The 15,626-nt window shown below is 49.8% G+C and overlaps 1 long non-coding RNA gene across 1 annotated transcript; it reads right to left on the minus strand.

Moving 5' to 3' along the window:
- Nucleotides 1–8,361: 8,361 nt before the first annotated feature.
- Nucleotides 8,362–15,383, minus strand: LOC121104780. Its single transcript, XR_005837143.1, has 3 exons — nucleotides 15,199–15,383; nucleotides 14,155–14,345; nucleotides 8,362–8,488 (listed from the first exon to the last, which is right to left on the minus strand). It is a non-coding gene; the product is annotated as an uncharacterized LOC121104780 (long non-coding RNA).
- Nucleotides 15,384–15,626: the final 243 nt, after the last annotated feature.

The following is a 15,626-nucleotide window of genomic DNA, read 5'->3' on the forward strand; positions in this document are numbered from 1 at the left end:
GGGGGTTTTTTTTTTTTTTTTTTCCCCTGGAGAACACTGGCTCCTTCTAGAGCTGGAGGGGGAAGAGGCGGGGGTTGCGGTAGACAGCTGCTGCCCTAGCATGACTCAGCACTCTCCTGGTCTGGAGGGTTTGAGCTAAGACTCCAAAAGTGCTTTGTCATCGAGGGGAGGGAAAGACTGGCAGTCTTGGAGGGCTGTGTCTTCACTGTGAGCAGCGAGTGGGTGGGCACCCCCATTTCCTAATGTGGCCGGCTGCCTAGGCTAGACTAAGAACAAAGGGGTTCTGATCATCCAGCCCGGCCTCAGACCATATTTTTGCTGGAAGGGGGCGAGTGGTCATCAGTTCTACCTGTTTCTTCCTCAGTGTCTTCCCACAGCACAGTGAGGTCCCTCTCTCTCTTCTAGGGACTGTTACCCTAAGGTTACAATTTAGGATTCCACAGCCAGAAAATCCTAGATACTTGTAATGCTAAGGCTTGGAAACGACTTGAGAGTTTCCACATCACCATGTTTTACAAAGAGGTGAGAGGCCTATAGAAGGCCACGCTTGCCCGAGGCCATAGTCACGGGCCAGAAACACAGGCTGAAAATGTAGAACAGGGCACAGGGTGGAGTACAGCGTGGCTGTTAAAAACAACGATAAAGTTGTTGCTAGAATGTGGATATCAAATGATGTTATGCGAAAAAGCAGAGCCAGATACAAATTCGTGCAAAGCTGATGACAGTGCAGACACGTCCCAGGGCTGGAAACATCACTGAGGTCTGGGAGAGACGCGTTGATGTTTTAACTGAATAGCTGATGTACTAAGTGTCTGGGATTCGCCCTGAGGTTCGGGAACGTGAAGCGTGCAAGAAGTTCGAGTTCAGAAATTCCTAAACTGGAAAAAAACGACACTGAAGCAGATTCAGGTGCATTTCTGGATGATACAGCTGTGATTCAGAGAGCTTGTCCTTAAGCCACTTTTTGAAAACCCATGAGGCAAGGTCGACTCAAAGTCTAGGGACTCGGGAACCCCCTTTCCCAGGAGGTTAAGATCAAGAGCCTCGACCTGGGATGTTGAGGAAGACTGAGAGCGGAAGGCCCCCTTGTTTAAGGCGACACAGGTCCTCCTGTTGTGGTTTTGGAACACAGGTGAGGTTCAGTGGGGTGGAGTCCGGAGCCGACGACCCAGAAAGAATTCTTGAGACGTCTTTGGTGCAAAATGGTGGTTTATGAGAGCGCGGGGACAGAGCTGCTGCCCCGGGTTGTGAGGGGTGGCGGATTATATACTATGGGTTGGGGGAGGTAAGGAAAAAGGAGGTTTCAAAAGGATTTCCCTATGTTAAAGAAGACTCACAGGATCCCGGAGGCCTGGCCATTGTCAAGTTCAGGTGGTTTTTCCCTCTAGCAAGGCACTGACATGAAGATAGTTGGGAACTTCCCGGAGGCACATTACACTCTGCCTGGATCAAGTATCCATGAATGGGCTGCAGGTCATAAGGACTTTTAATCGTATCTACATTCCCTTCTGGAAGCTAGGTCCTTGATAGAAATGCTTTGTTCTTGTAAATGGCTAAGACATTTGTAAACTGCGGGAGACTCAAGTCTTGCAGGATTGTGATCTAAGTTAACTATTTGGTTTTCCTTTCCTTAGCTTTAGGGCAGCCAGGAGGGCCTGCGGAACGTCCCATATATCCCATGGGGGGGGGGGTTATGGCGTGTCAAATTCGGCTCTGTCTCCAGCTAGCCACCTGTTCCCTCATCACTCCCACCTCTGTGGGAGTTCCAGCTGGGAGAACCCAGCAGGCCACTCTTCTGATCCCTCAGGCGGGCCCTGGCTGTTGTTTGCATATCTACTTTCCCAATGGACTTTGAGCTCCGCAGACCCTGGCACAGCCCAGGGGGCCTTCCAGTTCTAGCAGCCTGCAGCCCTGGAGCTCTCTTCTGGAATCATCATGCCCAGGGGGATAGCTGGCCTCTGCCTTAGGACGGGAGGTCCCTGAAAGTCAAGGATCTGGATTTCGATGGTGTCCTTCCAAATAACCCCCTGGGTATCTGCCCCCATTCCAGACACGTTGGAGAGGTCACGTGGCCTCTCTGAATTTGATTGCCTATATTTATTTACAGTATCTGGAGCCAGCCCTCCCCCATGCTACCCTGGCTCCCCTCCCCCCACCTGGGATGCCCTCATCGCCACAATTCATGTTGCTCCCCGTGACCTGGTACCCAGCCACATGGTGTGCCCGTGTTACCCAGTCCGGGCCCAGCCATGCTCACCCCTGCCAAACCAGGAGAGGCCCTGCTGAGCAGGGGTGGGAGGTGGGGAGCAACACCAGCAGCCTCAGAAAGAGGCACAGAGAAGGGTAAGGCACTTGCTTTGGTAGGAGCCAGGCAGCCTCGTGGAAATGGACACTGGCGTCGGCCTTGGCCTTCATGGTGTCCACACTTCACCAACCCCTGGAGGAGGCTGTCCTCCAGTGGCCATTGAGGAGTTGAGGCCCCAGTCATGGGGTGCTGCTCCCAGCGTCCAAGCTTCCTTATTTCCGGCCTGCGCTCCCACTTGTGGCCTCACCCTGTCACTTGTGTGCCCTTCCCAGCTTCAGGAAAGGTGGAGGGAAGCACTTCCCTCCTCCCCTTCCCTCCCCAAGGGCTCTCCGCTGCCCTAGGGATCAAAGGCACCTGAGACTAATACAGCACTGTGTCAACTATACTTCGATTAAAAAAAAAGAAACATGCGATTCTTCTGTGTGGCGCGAGGCCCTGCCCACTGCCTGGCACCCTCCTCCTCCGGGACGTCCCCTCCAGCCTTTCCCCACGGCCCCATCGCAGTGCCCTCACACCTGGAGGACTTGGCACAGCGGGTCCTTTTGCCCGGACTGCCCTCCCTGACCTTTCTGCCTGAAAAACAAGCCAGCGTCCAGAAGCCAGAAGCCAGCTCACATATCCTCTAAGAGGGTTCCCTCCCTCCCTCTGCAGACTTGTGCCCTCGGGCGCTCTGAACGTTTCTGCAGCACCACGGGGCACGGCAGTGACCCGCTCCGTCCCTGCCTCCTGCACCTGAACGGGAGCTCCAGCCCTGTTCCTCCTGGCAGTGCGTCTCCCTTGCCCGCCTCGGTCCCCGGCAAAGTGCCAGGCTCGCAGACGACTGAGAACTGGGTGCTGGAGTTCACAAGGGGCCCAGGTAGACAGATGGAAGGACTGGTTCTCTCTTCTAGAAGACGTGCGTGTGCTTCCTGGCAATGCGTCTAGAGCATGCTCGGGGTTGTTATCCTGTGACCAGAACACGCCAGAGGGTTGACAGAGACTAAGTGGACGCCTTATTGTGGCTGACACCGACGACACCGACGACGCCTCTGAGGAGGAGGAATGGCGGGTGCCCAGGCCGAAGCAGGGGAGCACACTGCCGATCAGAGAGGCTCAGTGGCCGCCTGGCCAAAGGTAGCACAGCTGCTAGGAGACACCGCTGGGACTGGAGCCCAGGGTCTAACTGCGGGGCAGTTTTCCGAAGCTGGGGCCCTGAGGCGTCCCCTGCAATTCTGAACTCAGTCCGTGACCCTTAGTCCCAGGGCATGAAGGAAGAAGATCCATGAGATTGCGGGGGTCTGGGGGCTGAGCTATCCCTGCTGGGGGAGGACCGTTCCCCTCTGCCCCAGATCCCAGGCAAGGGCGAGGCAGCAGCCACCTGTGACCAGCTTCCAGGCGCCCACGTTGGCAGTTGGCACTTTGAGGGAGTTCCTACGATTTCACCGGCAGCAAACAGGTGATGTTCCAAATCAACAGTCTGATTTGCTTAATACCTGGAGACGGTTTCCTTGGTGGGAGTTTGTGGGGATTTTTGGTTTTTGTTTAAGTAGGCAACACGCCTAGCATGGGGTCCAAGGCGTGGCTTGAACTCACAACCCTGAGATCAAGACTCTGAGATCAGGACCTGAGCTGAGATCAAGAGTCAGACGCTCAACCGAGAGAGAGCCACCCAGGTCCCTGGGCGTTTGTGGTCCTTTAGAAGGCATTAGTGGGGAATCCTGTGGCAGGGCTCAGGCAGTGGACTTGGTCTTGAGTTATCTCCTGAGCGTGGTGCTAGTGACTGCCAGGCATAGGAGACAACTGGGAAGCCTGGAGACCCTTGGCCAATCATTGGTAGCCCTGAGCAGGGCAGCTGGGTCCAGACCCACTCCTGAGACCTGAGGGTACTTCTAGAACATTCTATCACTAGGGACTAAGGCTGGCTCCTCAGACCTGTAGTGTTCCCCATGGGCCTGGAGGCTTCTGCTTAGCCATTGGTGGGCACACCGGGATTGGGATTTGTGGGTAATGTCTCCGTCAAGGGCTCACAACCCCTCATTCCAATGTAGGATCTGAGCATCATGCTAACTTTCCCAGAAGAGCCTCTGGGTGCCTGGAGCTGAAGCTGACCACTCATCAGGGCACATAAGACGCCCCCTCTTTCCCAACTGGGGCAATCCCACGTCCTCACCAGGGCCCTGAGCCCACCCTTAGCTTTCTCAGTGGAGGACTTGCCCACCTTTCTAACAGAGCTTGTGTGGTCTCGGACAGATGCTTGGAAGAAGTCAGACCCAGGAGAGCCTTTCCAAGGGAAGGGAGCTCACCTGCCCTTTCCTTCCCCACCTCTTCGGTTCTAGGGCACAGATTATATTCTAACGCCCTTTCAAACATCCCTGCCTTTTACAATTCTTTCAAATAATCGGACGGAATTAAGTATCTAATTTTTTTTTCCTGCTTGCCTACCTGTCTAGCTGTTCTTTCCATCTTGTGGGTATGTATGTGGGTGCAGTGGCAGGAATCCAGATTCTCTGCTTTTCTCTGGAATTGGTGATTCTTCCAAGATTTACACCTCCTTCCCCAAACTCACCCCCCTTCTGGATATACTAGGTCCAGATCCTCCTCTGGGGAGCCATTTCCTCCCCTCCTGCCCCTGCTTATGTGCTATGATTAGAATGGACTCTAGCCCCAGGTTCAGGAGTAGACATGTTTTCTGTCACTTGCAATAAATTTTCCAATCAGTTTGCCTTTAACATGTCTAAATGGCCACAGATTCCTTCATGGGTCGCAGAATTTTCAAGCCAGGCATGTGCCCTTGAGACTATCTGATCTAATGCTTTCATTCAGTCACTCAAATAACGAAGCACGGTTCATTACTGGTCAGGACACATTCCAGGCGCCCAATGTTTCTAACCAGGAGTCAGACAGAAGGAAACGAGAGTTGGAATCAAACCAGTGAGGAAACCTGTCGAGGGGCCATCCAAGTTCCTCACCCTTCCTGGCTCTCCCTTGTCTTTCTGAGCGACACCCACCTTTGAGGGCCGTTGCCGCCAGCAGTCGCTCCTGCGTGCCAGGTACAGGTGCCTGACAGGTGGCAGAGCAGGCTGGGGCTGCATGAGGTCTCATTCCCTCCTGTTGTCCCTCCTGCCTGTCCTTTAACATTGTGTCCTGTGTGGGCCCCACCCCTGTCCCTTTGCTTAAGTCTTTCCTCCCCAGAGCTGCCCCCTTCGACATATCAAAGACCTACCCTTCCTCAAATCTCCTGTCCAAACGCTGCCTGTGCCAGGAGTCTTCCAGGATCGGAGCTCATCTCTTTCCTCCTCTAATGGTGGTCCCTTCAGCCTTTACTGAGTGACAGTCGGCACTTGCGTGACACGGGCCCATCATTCCTCCACTGCCACAGAGAGACCGACGGCTCAGTGGACATTCAAACCTTGTTGTCATCTCTGCTCCCAGTACACAGGTCCAGGCCCTGGCCCGTAACAGGGCCACTGAGCAAACTCTGGGTTGACTGAACTGAGCTGTGGAAAGGAGGAATCCTTGCCCCAGAAGGGTCCTTCCTTCCACTTTTCTAAGGGTGAGGAAGGGCCTCTCCTCCAGCTTCTACCCAGGAGCCCTGAACGGAAGCCTCATGAGTCAGAATTGGTCTCTGGAGGGGTACCTGGGGGGCTCAGTCAGTTAAGCGTCTGCCTTCAGCTCAGGTCATGATCCCGAGGTCCTGGGACTGAGCCCCATGTTGGGCTCCCTGCTCAGCGGGAGTCTGCTTCTCCCTCTGCCCTTCCCCCTGCTTGTGCTCTCTCTCTCTCTCTCTTGCTTGCTCTCTCTCAAATAAATAAATGAAATCTTAAAAAGAAAAAAAGAAAAGAATTGGGTGTCTGGAGTTTGCCTGACGCCGGTCACCCTAGTCACCCCGTCAGCCCTGAACTTCTGCGTTCCATGGGAAGGGGTCCTCGGGCGTCATCCGGCTGAGTGGGTTATATTCAGTCCCTTTTCTTAAAGAAGAATCCAACAGTAATAAAAATTGATGCTTAATAATAAAAACTAATGTTTTTTGAGGCTTTACTAAATATATGCCAAACGTGCCACTTGACAGATGAGGAAACTGAGGCATGGGACTCCAGAATAACTTGCCCAAGGACACCCACGGTTTGAATGCAGAGCCTACACTCCTTTTTTTTTTTTTTTTTAATGATTTTTTATTATATTATGTTAGTCACCATACAGTACATCCCCGGTTTCCGATGTAAGGCTCGATGATTCATTAGTTGTGTATAACACCCAGTGCACCATGCAATACGTGCCCTCCTTACTACCCATCACCGGTCTATCCCATTCCCCCACCCCCCTCCCCTCTGAAGTCCTCAGTTTGTTTCTCATAGTCCATAGTCTCTCATGTTTCATTCCCCCTTCTGATTACCCCCCCTTTCTTTATCCCTTTCTTCCCCTACCGATCAACCTAGTTCTTATGTTCCATAGATGAGAGAAATCATATGATAGTTGTCTTTCTCTGCTTGACTTATTTCACTTAGCATTATCTCCTCCAGTGCTGTCCATGTTGTAGCAAATGTTGAGAACTCGTTCTTTCTGATAGCTGAGTAATATTCCATTGTATATATGGACCACAACTTCTTAATCCAGTCATCTGTTGAAGGGCATCTCGGCTCCTTCCACGATTTAGCTATTGTGGACCTTGCTGCTATGAACATTGGGGTGCATATGGCCCTTCTCTTCACTACGTCTGTATCTTTGGGGTAAATACCCAGTAGTGCAATGAGAGCCTACACTCCTAACTATGCATCACCCGCCTGCCCCCTGCCCGGATCACTCAGCTCTCTGCTCCAGCTCGTCCGTGTCTCCTCACCCCACTCTGTTCACGCAGGACCCCTCATGAGGCAGCCTGCACAGGGGTTTAGTAAACACTTATGGAACAGGTGAACAGAATCAGGGAACTCTGTTTCCCAGGTTATCCCTAGGAGGCATGGAAGGCGCGAGAGGAACAACAAAAATGCGGGAAGCCCGGCTTCCAAGACATTCTGTCACTGCCTGCCACATCGAGGGAACGGGAAGTTTCTGGAAAGGTCCCAGATTTCTGACCGACTCTCCTCGCTGTCCATGGGACTGCAGGCGTGCAGTTGGCTCTGGGCCAGACCTTGTGGGAGTACCCCGGGGAAGACCACTGCGGAGGGCAGCGGCTTCTGCGGTCGTGCCCCAAGTGGATGGATGACCGAGCTGGGAGGTCTGCATCGGTCAGGATGACTTTGATTCCAAGCAACCAAACCCCACGCACACTAGCTTAGCAACGAAGGAGATTTATTGGCTCCTGTAGCTGAGACATCAGGAAGTGAACTTCGGGCATCGTTTCATCAGGGCCCTGGCCCCATTTCTCTGCAAATCTGCTCCCATCCCCGGTGGAGCTTCATCCTCGGGCTCTCTTCCAGCACCATGGGGCTTTGCAGGCCTCCTTGTGGGAGTGGGGGGTAAGAGGGGAATGAGAGACATCGCCCCACCCCCACTCACAAGCCTCGTCCGAAGGAGTCTCATTTGACCCAGAACCGCCTCTCCGAGGGTCTGATCCTGCAGGGCTGCTTAATTAAGCAAAGTAAGAAGGTGGAGTCGAAGAGTGCTTCTGGGTGGTGTTTGGGCCCCAGGGCTCCCTGGAGACAGGAAGAATTTCTGCCAAGTGCCCTCTGGTCTGACTTGCTGGTATCTGATTTGACCAAACAATGCAGTTCTCTCGGTGGCAGGACAGTGAAACCGGGGCACCCGGCCTGTGCCCTTCAGCGTTCAGTGCTGTATGTGGGTCTGCTGAAGACCCACGAGGGGCCCAGCACTCAGATTTGGAAGGCTGCCCTGCACACGATGGCAAACAGGAAAGCATGCTTACGTCCGCTGTCCAACAAAACTGAAAAATGATTTCAAGAGTTGAGTTCCGTTGCCGTTGAGTAGGTGACAGTGTCGCAGTTTGTAAACATTCACTTTTATTGATTTCGCTGTTAAGTTTTTTGGAATTTAGGAGCAAACACATGTTCTCAGGCCTTTGCAAAGCTCATGGGTCGGAGGCCGAGGCCTATAGTGCATCACGGAGGATCGGCCTGGTTGAGGATTTGTACGCGAGTGACCTTGGACAAGCTGCCAAGCTCTCTTGGCCTCTGTGAGGTCAGTCGTCCGTTGACAATGAGGATGCTTCCATTTCTTCCCTGTGTGCTGCCCTGAGAGCTGCCCTCCCCACTGTAGGAGCAGAGGGGAGAAACTGAGCGTTGCTGTAGAGCCAAGTAAACCCAGTTCCTTTCGGATCTGTTCAGCACTTCCCAAAATATACTGAATAGTCTAGTGAATTTCCACGTACCCATTGCTCAGTTCCAACAATTAGCCCCTAGCCCATGACTACCCCTCATTCCATCTCTATGTCCCCCTCCTTCCCGCCCTTTGACCCAGACATTATATTATTTCATTTCTTAATATCCCAGTATGTGTCTCTAAGAGGAAATGGTTCCACTTATGAAACCCAACCACAGAGAACAGTCATACCTTAATATCATCAACTCTCCAGTCAGGCTTCACGTTTCCCTACTGTCTTACAAATGCCTTTAAAATAAAAACTAATTTGTGGGGCGCCTGGGTCGCTCAGTCAGTTAAGCATCGGACTCTTGATCTCAGCTCAGGTCTTGATCTCAGGGTTTTTTTGTTTTTTTTTTTAAAGATTTTATTTATTTATTCGACAGCGATAGAGACAGCCAGAGAGAGGGGGAACACAGGCAGGGGGAGTGGGAGAGGAAGAAGCAGGCTCATAGCGGAGGGGCCTGATGTGGGACTCGATCCCATAACGCCGGGATCACGTCCTGAGCCGAAGGCAGATGCTTAACCGCTGTGCCACCCAGGCGCCCCTGATCTCAGGGTTCTGAGTTCAAGTCCCACATAGGGCCCCACATTGGGCTCCACACTGGGATCCACTCGGGGCATGGAGCCTATCAAAAATTTTAAAAAAATAAAATAACCTCATTTGTTTATTTGAATCAGGATCCAAACAAGATCTATGACTGGTGAATGTGTCTCTTCAGACTTTTCATCGCTTTCCCTTCCGTTCCCCTCCCCCCACCCCAACTCTTCCACAGTCTGGGTCTCACTGACAGTATCTTTGTGGGGTTATTTCACATGTTCCTTTGTCCCCTAAATTTCCTGTAAACTGGAAATCCAGAGGCTTAATCAGATTTTTTTGGACGTATCTTTTGGCAAAATTACTGTACAGGTGGTATTGTGTTCTATCAGGAGGCACATAATAGCTGTATTCCAGCTTATTAGCAGCTGCTGATGTATTCATTTATTAGCATACGCACAATGGTGATATTCAAATCTATCATTCCTTCTTTGGCTATTATGTGGACTGTTTCTACAGAGAGCAACTCCCCCTTATCAACTATTTGGCTACCCCGAGGTATAGTTAGTTCTTAAGGAGGAGACAGAATAAATGCTTGGTTCTCTTCCTCCCCATTTATTTACCAGTTTTGCAAATAATAAGTTAGCTTTTTAGTATCCACCAAAGGTGATCAAAGAGGTTTTTTGGAAGTTATTTATTTATTTATTTATTTATTTATTTATTTATTAGTAGGCTTCACGCCCAGCATGGAGCCCAATGTGGGGCCCCTGAGAGCAAGACCTGAACTGAGATCGAGTTGGGTGCTTAACGGACTGAGCCACCCAGGCGCCCCAAGACTTTTTTAAAAGTCATCCATGCACTTTTTCCTTTTTTTTTTTTTTAAAGATTTTATTTATTTATTTGACAGAGATAGAGACAGCCAGCGAGAGAGGGAACACAAGCAGGGGGAGTGGGAGAGGAAGAAGCAGGCTCATAGTGGAGGAGCCTGACGTGGGGCTCGATCCCGTAACGCCGGGATCACGCCCTGAGCCGAAGGCAGACGCTTTAACCGCTGTGCCACCCAGGCGCCCCACTTTTTTACTTTTTAAAAGTAATCTGTACACTCAGTGTGGGGCTCAAACTCACCACCCCAAGATCAAGAGCTGCACACTCCACCAGCTAAGCCAGCCAGGTGCCCCTCAATGAGTCTTTTAAACAAAATCATTATGAACTCGTGGATTTAAATGTGTTTGACATATTTCAATGAACTGCAACTATTACGCATATTGACTTTCAAATGGTCTCAGTTGGGATCCAGGGACAGCTTGTCCCTCTTACCCTCGAAGCCCTCAGGCAGACTCTGTCTCAGAGGTTTTTGATACATTGGCTGTTTTCGGGTGGAATGAGCTGTTCCAAAGTTCAAGCTCACACTGTACTTTCGCTCACCCAGCTCCCAGTTTTGCAACCAGCCATTTCTCCAGGGGGCCCTGGTTCATTTCCTTTGAACCTGGTATTAGGGGTCACCACCGGGGTTCTAGAAGTGCTTTTGGTTTCTGATAATGCTAGGCCTTTTCAGAGATCAGATAGAGGACTTTTTTTTTTTAATTTTAAGAAAAGATATGAGTTTGGGGTGCCCGCGTGGCTCAGTGCGTTGGGCATCTGACTCTTGATGTCGGCTCAGGTCACGCTCTCAGGGTCGTGGGAGCCAGCTCTGTGTCAGGCTCTGCACTCAGCACGGAGCCTGCTTAAAATTCTCTCTCCCTTTCCCTCTGCCACCCCCCACCCACTTGCAAGCACTCTCTCTCTAAAAAAAAGAAAGAAAGACGAAAGAAAGACGAAAGAAAGAAAGAAAGAAAGAAAGAAAGAAAGAAAGAAAGAAAGGAAGAAAGGAAGGAAGGAAGGAAGGAAGGAAGGAAGGAAGGAAGGAAGGAAGAAAAGAAAGAAAGAAAGAAAGAAAGAAAGAAAGAAAGAAAGAAAGAAAGAAAGAAAGAAAGAAAGAAAGGAAGGAAGGAAGGAAGGAAGGAAAGAAAGAAAGAAAGAAAGAAAGAAAGAAAGAAAGAAAGAAAGAAAGAAAGAAAGAAATTGGTATGAATTCTTACTGACACTTTCAATTCAACTTCAGAATTCTAAGGTTTTTGCTCCATCTGATAGTTTTCATACCTGAATTGCCTTTCTCCGTGCTTCACATCTCAGGCCTCAAGGACACTGACATAAATTTAATTACATTTTCCCACCACATACACAACAGTCTTAGAGTGAAGATCTCAACACTGCCACCAAAGAATCGTTGAAAACAACTCAGTATTTTGTCTTGTTTTTTCAGTTTTCTTCTTAGAGTAATCCCCACTAGGACTCTATAGTCACATTAATGCATTATATTTTTAAAACTTTTTATTTTATTTTATTTATTTTTGTTTTTGAAGATTTATTTAAGAAAGGTGGGGGAGAGGAAGAGAGGGAGAGGGAGAGGGAGAAGCAGACTCCCGCTGAGCACGGAGCCTGATGTGGGCCTGAGATCATGACCTGAGCTGAAGGCAGACGCTTCACCGACTGAGCCACCCGAGCGCCCCTTTAGCTTCCCTTTCTAACCATATAGTGTCTTATACACACTTTTCTCCACCTTGTTTTTTTCTTTCAACCATGTATCCTGAGGATCCCATTGTATTGGTATGTGGAGCTCTGCCTCCTTCACATAACATGAAATTTACCGTCTTTACCATTTTTCAGTGTATACAGTTCAGTGTATTAAGTACATATCGCATTACTGGGCAACCAGCACCACCATCCACTTCCAGGATTCTTTCCTTCATCTTGTAAAATTGAAACTCAGTCTCATTAAATAATAACTCTCCCTCCCTGATCTCCTGGCCCTTGGCAAACAGCACTCAGAATATCTCATATAAGTGGAATCATATAGTATTCACCCTTCTCCTCCCCTTCTTCTTCTCCCTCTCCCCCTTCACCTTCCCCTTCTTCTTCTTCTTCTTCTTCTTCTTCTTCTTCTTCTTCTTCTTCTTCTCCTTCTCCTTCTCCCTCTCCCCCTCCCACTCCCCTCCCCCTTCTTCTTCCTTTTCCTCTTCTTCTTCTTCTTCTTCTTCTTCTTCTTCTTCTTCTTCTTCTTCTTCTTCTTCTTCTCCTTCTCTTCCCCTTCCCCTTGTTCTCTTTCTTCTTCTCCTTCCTCTTCTCCTTCCTCCTCTCCTTCTTCGTCTCCTTCTCCTTCCCCTTCCCCTTGTTCTCCTTCTCCTTCTTCTTCTCCTTCTCCTTCCCCTTCCCCTTGTTCTCCTTCTCCTTCTTCTTCTCCTTCTCCTTCCCCTTCCCCTTGTTCTCCTTCTCCTTCTCCTTCTTCTTCTTCTTTTAGAGAGAGCATGAGCAGGGGGAGAGGCAGAAGGGGAGGGAGAGAGAGAATCCCAAGCAGGCTCCACAAGCTCAGCATGGAGCCCGATTCCGGACTCAACCCCACCACCCTGAGATCATGACCTGAGCCGGAATCAAGAGTCAGATGCCCAACTGACTGAGCCACCCAGGCATCCAATATTTATCTTTTTGTGCCTTGGCTTCCTTATTTCAGGTCATGTCTTAATGATTTATTCCTATTGTAGCATATCGTAGATTTTCCTTCCTTTATAAGGCTAAATAATATTCCGTTGTGTGTCTAGACCACATTTTGTGTATCCCTTCATCCACGGACAAATGGACACAGATTGCTCCTGTGTTTAAAGTATTGTGAGTAACGCTGCTATAAACACGGGCGTACAGATATCTTTCGAGACCCTGCTTTCGATTCTTTTTAGTACATACGCAGAAGGGGAATTGCTGGATCAAATGATAATTCTATTGTTAATCTTTTGAAGGAACTTCCTCATTCTTTCTACGGCTACAAAGTACTCCATTGTGTGGATGTACTATTGTTCATTCTGCCGGGCCTTACTGACGGACTTTGGTGTTTTCCAGGCTTTTCTTATTAAAAACAGAGTTGCACTAAATCGCTTTATCCCTCTGTCTTTTTGTGTTATTTGCTGCGTATCTTTAGGATAGATCCCTCGGAGTGGGATTGCGGGATCAAAGGGCACGCTCACGAAGTTTCGTTGGGTAGCGCCAAATTCCCTTCCATGGGGACCGTACCCTTTTGCATTCCCAACAGCGACGTGTGAGCATGTTTGTTTGCTCACAGCCTGGACAAGAGAGCATTTTGTTCAATTTTGGGTTTTGGCCATTCTGATCAGTAAGAAAGAGCTCCTGGGGGCAATCTGCATTGCTTTAAATGTAAGCGAGGTTGAGCATCTTTTCCTATAGTTTGGAAACATTTGCCTTGCTTTTCCTGGAAACCACTCATATTTTTAGTGCATTTTTCTCACGGGGTCTTTTAATTTACATTAGCAGCCCTTTATGTACTAAGAATACTAAGGCTTTGTCTGTGATGTAAGTTGTGAATCTTTTTATTTTTTATCCTTCTGTCATTTGTCTTTTTAATTTTACTTATTTAAAATTTCTTTTTACTTATTTAAATGTAATTTAACTTTTTGGCCTTACAAAACTTCAATTCCTTGACACTTCTACTAATTTTTCCTCTTATTGCCTCTGGGTGTTGGGTCGGAATTAAGAAGGATTTCCCCACTTCCAAGTTATAGAAGAACTGCCCCATGTTTCCTTGTAGTATTTGGATGGTTTAGCCAATGCTTTTGGAATGCACGCTGGTATACCAGAGGAATGCCTCCCACAGTTCCTGATGCCACAGGGCTCTCTGGTTACCGTAACACTGACTGTTCAACCACACCCATTCTTTGCCCACGATCTGCGATGCCCGCCTGTATTACACACAAGCTCTCCCTAGGCAATGGGGGCTATTTCTGGATTTTGTATTCTGTTCTCCAGAGAAATCACTTCATCGCACTCACCACTGCTCAGGACCCCCTCTACCGAGACAATGCCCGAGGAAGGCTCCCACCTGACAGCAAAACACTTTGCTCCAGGCTCAGAGGTCAAGTTCTGGAGGCCAGTGCTCCTGACAGGGGGGGTCCACGGGCGCCAGATGCATACTAACCCGTGCTCTGCAGATGAAGAGTTGTTTCGAGAATCGCCTTCAGAGGGGAAGCCTCTCTGGCAGCAGGAGGCCCCTGTTCGGTCCCTGAGGAAGGGGTGAGTGGGAGCAAACATTGCATGCTTCCAGCCAGTGCTGGGGACGAGGCAGAATCCAATGCCTGGTGAATGGCGGCCCCTGAGGGATGTCTCTTCCTCAGAGAGACAGAGCAACCACTTACCACCCACTGGTCTTATCCATATTGACTTCGCTTCTACTTCATAGTAAATGCCATGCTCTCTGCTGTAGGGGCAGAGGTCGATACACTGTTCCTCCTTCTATGGGGGGAGGGGGTAAAAGCAGAAGCTCGAGAGCTAAAAGCATCATAAAAAAGAGCTTGGGCCTTGTTTTCTGAGCAACGGCCAACACATCTGCCACAGGGAATCAACGTCTCTTGTTGGAACTCTACTGGCTAGAAATACAAGCTCTGGGAGGAGGAGCAGATGGGGCAGTGGAAGGGCTGGGACAAACCTTTAATGATCTGGGAAGCTATCAGTCTTCAAATATACAAGTGAAGCAACAAAGGCTTTCTAAAAGACAGGCTTGAAGTTTAGAGGGGGAGAGATCATTTCTAGCGTGGGGGCGCTGGGGGCAATGTGCTGAACTGATTTTGCTAGGAAGTAGGGTATATTGATGAGTGGGTGGGGGTGATTTCAATTCAGTTGGCAAATCCATCTGCAAATTGATTTTTGGTGGGTTGGTTTTTAAGGATTTGGTCGGCCCTCCAGCGTGTGTTATGAGTATAGAGGGGTCCTTTGGAAGGGTGGCAGCTCTCACTTCCCTCCAGCACCTAGAAGGCAGACTGTGAAGGTCCAGAGCAGGACAGGGGAGGGGGCTAAAGTCTCCTCCCTCCCCCTCTGCATAAGCATTATGATTATTGTTATAGAGAAAACCAAGTCTGTGGGGTCAGATCTCACAGTGCTGGTATCTGGAGTTAGTTGGGTGTGTCAGCTGGAGGAACGATAGGGTGACCCTGGGGCTCAACGTTCCTAAACTTGTCTGACCTACCACAGAAGCCCTTGGGCATCTTCCTGCCCAAGTAAGTGAAACAGACCGCGATGAGCCATACCAGCGTCCAGGCCACTCAGAGGCTGGAGGAAGGAGGCCAGCGTTGGGGCTGAGCTGAGCCATCAGGTGAGGATGCCTTGGGGAGAAGGCCTTGGCAGGGAGCCTGTTGGAAGGTTAACCAGTACCTTGCCTGGCTCCACAGCTCCTGGAAGAAGAGATCGAGGTGCCTGGGGGTCCTACCTTGCCAAAAGGACTGTTTTGGTTTGTTAGTTTCCAAGGCATTTGTGTCCGGAGAGAAGTAAGTTGAAGCATGTGAGCACAGACAGGAAGTTTTGTCATCCCTACCCAGGGCATGTGGGAGTCAGCAATATGTCCCAGGGCTCCATGCGGCCCTAAAAAGAGAACACAGGGCTGTCCTCTGTGCTTCT

The sequence above is a fragment of the Ursus maritimus genome, unplaced genomic scaffold (genome assembly GCF_017311325.1).
Source record: "Ursus maritimus isolate PB19 unplaced genomic scaffold, ASM1731132v1 scaffold_23, whole genome shotgun sequence".
Lineage (NCBI taxonomy): Eukaryota > Metazoa > Chordata > Mammalia > Carnivora > Ursidae > Ursus > Ursus maritimus.